We start from the raw sequence: 7,617 nt of genomic DNA, 5'->3' as shown, positions 1-7,617 counted from the left end.
TCTAACTTCATTATACAGAGCAACAGATCCTGCTTCCTCTTCTTCAGATCACTACCCCAGTTCCCATTCCAACCTCTTAGGCTGCTCCTGAGTTTAGATGAGATCTTTTGCCATTTATCAATACCATGAGCATTCTGAAATTTTGGCCATTTAGATAAAACCCAGTCTCTGAAACCGTCCTGCTTCAGCCATGCAGTCTCAAATCTGAAAATCCTTGATCTTCCACCTCTATTAGAAAACAGATCCACAACCAAGGGATTATGATCTGAACCAATTCTGGTAACAGAGTGAGCACTGGCCAAAGGAAAGTGTGCTTCCATACTCATGTTCATGAAAACCCTATCTAGGACAACCATGATAGGATTGGTCTGTTTGTTTGTCCAAGTGTACTGGCTACCACCTCTATGCATTTCTCTAAGTTCAGTCTCTGCCACAAAATTATTGAAAGCTTCCATCAGGTTGGTGTTTACATTGCCAGAAGATTTCTCTTCAATTCTCCTTACTAGGTTGAAATCACCTCCAACCAGAGTGGGAATATCTTCATCATTGATCAGCACCTCTAACTCATTGAGAAAGGCCTGCTTTTAACAGGGCTGTATACACTGATTAGTCTCCATCTGAAATTATCTTCCTTCTGTACCATGGTCATTGCCTGAAAATGATCATTTACCTCTATCTTAATCACCTCTGCAAAATCCTCCACTATTCCCATTAGCAACCCCCCAGAATGTCCCCTGGCAGGTATCCACTCCCAAGTAAAAGGCATACCACCTCCAATTGCATTGAGTTCCCTGTTTGTAAAATTTTGTTTTATTGTCTCACTAATGCAAAGGCATCTAATCTGATGGTCTTGAATGATTTTCTTCAATTGAGCTCTTCTGCCTCTGCTGCCCTAACATTCCAAAATAGTACACTCATTCGGAATATTTTTACCTTTCCTCCTCTGCTCAATGTTCCACACCTCTAAACATTCTGAGTCCGTCACCTCTTCGGTCACCTCTTCAGTCACCTCTTCCAATTCAAGTATCATCTTGGAGTGTTCCTCATTGAAATCACCTTCTGAGTCATCCACCTCTAATACTTGCTCTGAAGTTTTTGGCTGTTCTTTAGATTTTTCAGCCTCAGCCAAAGTGGCTTGAGCTAGTTCTTTGGCTTTAATCAGATCAATGGAAGCATCAACATCCTCTACTGTGTCACCCAAATTAATCCCACAGTCTAAAGCTATTTTGCTAAGGACATCTGAATCAATGTTCTGTAAAACAGAGAAAGGATTATTAGATATACCTTGACTATCCTTCATGTTGGCCCTCCTTTCAGCTCGAAGTGGGATTGGGGTTCCAGTCCCTGCCACCCTGGAACTTGTACTCTTGGCCATCTCTACATATTTGGCAGTTTTCTGCTTCTTGGCGCTGGTTACTTTGATGTAGCCCTGGTCCTCATCTTGAAACATGGTGACTGGATCAGAGTTAACTGTAGCTATTGTGTCCTTGGCTAACGGTTCTTCCATCATTACCTCCATCTGCAAGCTGTCCTTGGTTACTATTTCTGATTGCAGATCACCCTTGCCAGCATCTATTGCTGCGTCTTCCTTTCTGTTGTCACTTATGGTCTCCACACTCACCTCCTCCTTCTCTTTACTATCCATTGGCTGCCATTCACCTCCATTGACAGAGATCTGTGGTTAGAACTTAGAATCGTGTGGAAGTTAGAATTCAAATGCACTGTATATGATATCTCGATGCAATAATTTTCTCAAGAAGATAATCATGTTTTCTTCCGTTTTGTATTTATTAGTACCATTTTAGCTTTCATGCCTAACATACAATGCATGTTAAAAAAAGGGCGTACCCAGTGCAGAGAGCTCCCGCTTTGTGCGGGGTTTGGGGAAGGGTGTCAGTGGCAAGCCTTACCCTCGCCTGTGCAATGCGAGGAGACCGCGACTCGAACCCAGGACCTTCCGGTCACAGGCGCTAAGATTCTACCGCTTGCACCAGGCCCGCCCTTCCTAACATACAATTCATGTTATGGAAAAAAATGGGAACGTCTATCTAACAACCGTGTGTTTTAGCACCCGGTTACACCCGAATTTTTTCTACACAGTTACTACTCATCTTCCTCCTATCTCTAGTTACTGTTCATCTTCCTTCTTGGCGTAAATCACAGATCGTAGATAACAAATCACAGATCACAAGTAACAATTTTTTTTCTATGAAAGGACAAAGACAAAATTTGGGAGTGGTGCCGGAGTTGGGGAAGAAGAAGCTCGCCGGAGTTGGTTTCCGATGCCGGGCGCAGCAGCGGCGGCAGCAGCGTGGGCGTGGGCGGTTCCGCTGCAAAAAAAAAAAAAAAAAAAAATCGTGTGTGCCCGGGTGCTAAAACACCAGGGTGTTATATAGATTTTCCGAAAAAATATGGTCAATTATTTGTCATTACTGAATTGGTGAACTTTAATAACTCTTTTGTGGAACCATGCCATCTCTTTGATCTGACCAATAAACATCACCACTGTTGTCAAACATAGTGCTTTTGATTAATTTCTGTTCGTACACTGAATTTCTTGGCAGATACTAGTATACTTCATATTTTGAATATGGATTATACTGAATTGCATATATGTTAGAATTAGCTAGGACTAGCCTAAAAATCCTGGTTCCATTACTGCCAAACATGCTGTGCCATTTCTAGCACTTTGCAATGGAAACGGTCTCAGGTGGCTTCTCAGCCCCTCTCCATTCAGGAAAGAATTAATTTAGCAGTAAATACATCCAAGTATAAAGTAGCCTTGTTTACTGTCAAAGTGCTCGACTTTTCAACACATCCTACAATTAGGGAGGAAGACTAGAGTGTAGGCAAAGTCGGTAGATGTTGTTGCCTTGTCATTGCAGATTCTGAACATCAATGAAGCACTTCTGGTGGTAGTGTCCTCCATAAAGAACATATAACCTGAGCATATTGATATAGACAAAACATTGAGTAATGAAAACAAAAAAGATTGAACATAGTAAACTTAACTGAAATGGATAGGTCACTGAAATGGAAGCAGTACTGTTGTAACAAGTTATCGATGTCAACACATTGCTAGAAGCTTTACCTTTATTTATTTCTCTTTTGAGAATCTGGAAATCCAATTCATTCTATTTCCTTCCAACGTATGTGAGCAATCTTTGACCAGCTTTCACCATTAGGACTGCAGCTCTCCTTCAAGAGTTCACAGTCTTCCACTCTTATTCGCCGAATAGAAGTTGGTAGTGCTGGTAAAGACAACAAATTGGGACACGTAAAGAATTTGAGACTCTCCAGACAAGAAAGGTCCTTCAAACTTGGCAGGGACTGGATTCCGCAATTCATGAAGCACAGATGCTGGACGGAACTTAAACTATCAGACCTTTCAAACAAAATGAATGGCTTGTTGCAACATTCAAGCGCGACCTGTGCTGGAATTGCAAAACCTTCTGTCGATAGCATGTCATTGAGCATTATGGAACTGCTATTCTGCTAACAGTGAGTGATTTCTGTACACGACAGTGTGAAATATACTTGGCTGAGAGCTTTGGAACTAGCACCAATGTCAACTCATCCAGATGTAGCGAAGGTAATCCTTCAAGCATGCACAAATCTGGCAAATGACTTAGTTCGAGTGTCTTCAAGGAGGTAAGATGACCAACCGATAAGCAAACAGAGCTTTTGCAGTCATATACAGTCTCACTTGCAAGCATGCAGTTGGATACATCGAGCTCCTCAAGGGACAATGGCATAGATTCGACTCCATGAGCCAATCCCAAAGAAGGACAAGAACTTAGATAAACGCTTAAAAGAGATGCTGCACCATTTATGCCCCCTAATGATCTGATACACCAGCACTCCAAAATAACCAAACTGTGCAGTGTTTTCAAGTGCTGGAAGACTGCTTCTGACGGGAGTGTAGTTAAACTCATAATACCTTGTAATTGTAAACGATTCAGTGAACTGAGGCCTCCAAGGCAAATAGTTAAAGCCCAATCTGTAATACTGCAATTACAAAGACGAAGTTCGCAAAGTGTTGATGGTGGAACAAATTGTGTCCCAAGGCTATTTCTATAGAGGAGTTTTATCCTTTGCTCCTGGCAATGTATCCATGCCTTGATGATATTTTCTTTCACAAATGCTTCATCTCTTCCACCAGCTAGACTGCTTTCAATGACCCGAAGATGTTCTGCTACATCAGTATCCATCAATGGCATCATCTGCTTCAGATATGATGAATGCTCTTCCAATATTGTTTTTTTTAATTCGAGAACTTGACCCTGAATCCAGTTCCCAGATCAAAGCAAGTCGGGATGCCAGATTATCTGTTTTCATCTGCTTTCCTTTTCGTCATGTTGTTCCAGCTTATCATTGCAAACAAACATAAGCAATGGGCACTCTGCAATTTGGAGAAATTCAAGGTGCCTCGGGAGGCACGGTAGTGTCTTCAGATTTGGGACATGTCTAAGTGACAGATGAGAGCAATGCCTGAGGAGCTCTGCATTGGGAGGTAGATATTGTAAAGAACTACAATTGTACAGACAAAATCTATTCAAATTATCAAAGTAGGAACCATTGAGTAACCAGCTTGGATATGCAGAAGATTTGTAACCCCAAATGAGAAGAAACTTTAGCCCAGGCGGAGGCATCAGCCCTTCAAAAACATCCAAATGAGAACTATCTTCTCCGTGAAAACTCCAGTTCAGACGCAATCCCTCAAGATGCCTTTTCTGATGGAGCTTCGACTCTAAGGCTTCCACTTTTCCAGTGGCATTCTCAAGATTTGTGATACTTAAGATGCCACCAAGATTATTGATGTCCCTCAGCTGTCCCAAACCATATCCCTTCAGCCTAAGCACACTAAATTTTTGAAGTTCCTGTAGTGAAATTAGCTTGCCCATGTAAGGAATAGGAGGGGCCCCTTCTTCAACTGGATAACCATAGTATTCATCAAGATATGCTCCCAGATGCTGTAGGTTACTTAAATTGAAATTTTATCAGGCAGGCTCTTAACTTTGAAATTGAAGAGAAATATCTGTACATGGTAGAGAGTGGACAATGACCCAGGCAGTTCAGAAATTGAAGTTCTAATGAGGTTCAAATACCGAAGATGCTTCAGATCAGCAACAGATTGAGGTAACTTCCTTCCATCATAAGAGCACAAATACAATACACGTAATTTCTTCAAATTCTGCAGTACCTCATGGAAAATATCACTTACATTATCTACAAGGGGGTCGATGCAGATAACAGTGCGTAAATTTTGAATCTTGCAGATACTTTGCTTGTGCTTTTTCATACTCTCTACACGAACAGATAAATGTCGAATAGCACATGGTATTTCTGTCACATTATCATCTTCTAGTCTGAAGCAGTCCTCTCTAGACAGCTCCTCTGCCAAGTCATGTAGGAGATCATGTACAGCATACAATCTTGTACCATATAAACTTTCAGAAATTTGAAAGAACGAACAAGAGACCATCTCATTGATGTAATCCCTTCCAATATCGTCCATTCTCTTATCTTGGTTGCGTGAATCAACAAGTCCCTCTGCTATCTATAGATAAAGCAACTCCTCAACTGAATACTTGTGGCCTTTTGGAAATAAGCTGGAATACAGAAAGCACCTCTGGTGGCGTGGATCTAACTTCTCATAACTTCACAATAGAGCTCTCCTGGGTTCCGCTTAAGTTTTAGAGCATCTTTCCATGTGGTGAGATCTTTATTTCTGCTTAGCTGAGAACCCAGAACTTGTGCTGCCAAAGGAGATTGTCCAAGCTGTTTAGCAATCTTCACTGCAATCCCATCTAGCTCTGCACGCAGATGCTCATCTCTGATTTCTGCTCCTGAGAAGGAATGGTATTTGAAAAGTTTCAGGAATTCCGTGTCTTCCATGCTTTCCAAATGAACCACATGTTTACAGCAAAAAGCAACAGGAAATGTATCCCGTCGAGAAGTAACCAAAACTTTGCTGCCCACCCGCTGAGAAACTAGAGGAGCTAGAAGTTGATGCCATTCTATCTCATCTGCGGATTCTTGAAACTAGACATCATCCAAGACAAGGAGGAATTTCTCACTGTTGCAGCATGTCACTTAATTTGCACTGAAGAGTATCAAGATTATCGACACGTGGGCATTCTCCCTTTGCAGCAGACTCAATGATCTCTCGTGTATGAGCACGAACATCGAGCTTGCGGGAGATGCAGACCCACATCCTGACATCAAAATGTTTCTTCACCCTGTCATTGCTGTAGACATATTGTGCCAAGGTGGATTTTCCAGCACCTCCATGAGCAACAATGGCCACACCAGAGTAGCCAGCTGAGTTATCCTTGTTTGTAAGAAGATCTATTATATGATTGCGATCGCGACCAAACACTTTTGGAGGGGGCAGTGATGTTGTCAAAGGGACAGCTGCTGTTGGCACATCTCTAATGCAACCTAGAGCTGGTAACCCAAGAAGCTGACAGAAGTCCTTGGCTTTTGCTAAGATGCTCTTGAGTTCATTCAGCTGGCGAAGGTAGCTCCCTGTTCCCAGGAAGCAGGTTGGACATCCTGCTTGTGGCAGCACGCAAAGGCTTTAGGACTTTGGCTCTCACCCCCGCTGGGGAGCGATCATCATTTCCATTCTTCGCCTTGTGCCTGAGGACGCTGTACTCGTGCTCGTCAAGCAGATCTTCAGCAGTGTACAGGGCTTCTTTGAGCTGCCCGAGCCATGCTTCCAAGTTTCTGCGGTGGGGACTCGCTTCAGCCGTTTCGATTACCAGATTGAACTGTGGCATGATGCTGGTCTCCAGTTCATGGAGCTCGTTCGCCATGTCAACGCCAAGGTAGGTTGAAGCGTTAGCGAGGAGCTTATTCAAGATGGGTGATAGCGCTAGCCGTAAACCAGCTAGCGCCACCTCCGCCATGGTAACTTCTTCTTTCTCTAGGCCTTATTCTCGGTGGATTGTGTGGTTTTTTTAGGTGGAAATGTATAGAGAAAGAGCAGAAATATCTTTTCTGGTATAACTAGAATGAGAATAAGATTGAATATATAGAAGCCCAAGTGTTCTTTTTTTGGTTTTGGGGTGATGGATATACTGAAAAGAAGATTGAAGTATCGTTTACTTTTTTGGGTAGAACTATGATATAAAAAGGAATAAGGGTGAATATAGATAGAAACGAAAGTGCTTTTCTGTAGAGATATTTGGGAGACAAATCGGCTAGATGAAAACAGTCAACTGTGGACAGCTTAGGGTGAGGAAATGGATATGTATATGATATGAAGAAATACAAGATAACAAGCTTTTTATTTTTGTGGGATGGGGAGAAGATAAAAAACTTTTTCCCTTCTTTTTATGAGAAGAGGGGGTATGAAGCCAGAGAGCCTGTGCGGGATGACTCCAGTGAATTGAAGCCCAGCTGTTGTTGTGGCTGTGTCCTACTCCTATGAGATCGACTCGAGGCCCAGCAAAGGATGAACCCACCTGTTAACAGAACGGCGACGCAACGACATAGACAGAAAAAAAAAATGAATTGCTATGTTGAAGATAAGAAACTGATTAGGAGACTAGCTGGCCAAGGTTTGGAGGGTTGGAAGGCTTACCTTACACAGACGACGAAGCCGAAAAT

General features: G+C 42.4%; 1 pseudogene; it reads right to left on the bottom strand.

Moving 5' to 3' along the window:
• Positions 1 to 2,220: 2,220 nt before the first annotated feature.
• On the bottom strand, positions 2,221 to 6,960 carry LOC136508929 (putative disease resistance protein RGA4; annotated as a pseudogene).
• Between the last annotated feature and the right edge of the window lie 657 nt (positions 6,961 to 7,617).

This window comes from Miscanthus floridulus, chromosome 15 (assembly GCF_019320115.1).
Source record: "Miscanthus floridulus cultivar M001 chromosome 15, ASM1932011v1, whole genome shotgun sequence".
NCBI classification, from domain to species: Eukaryota; Viridiplantae; Streptophyta; class Magnoliopsida; order Poales; family Poaceae; genus Miscanthus; species Miscanthus floridulus.
Note: the sequence above shows the minus strand (reverse complement) of the source record. Positions and strands in the feature narration are given on the sequence as shown.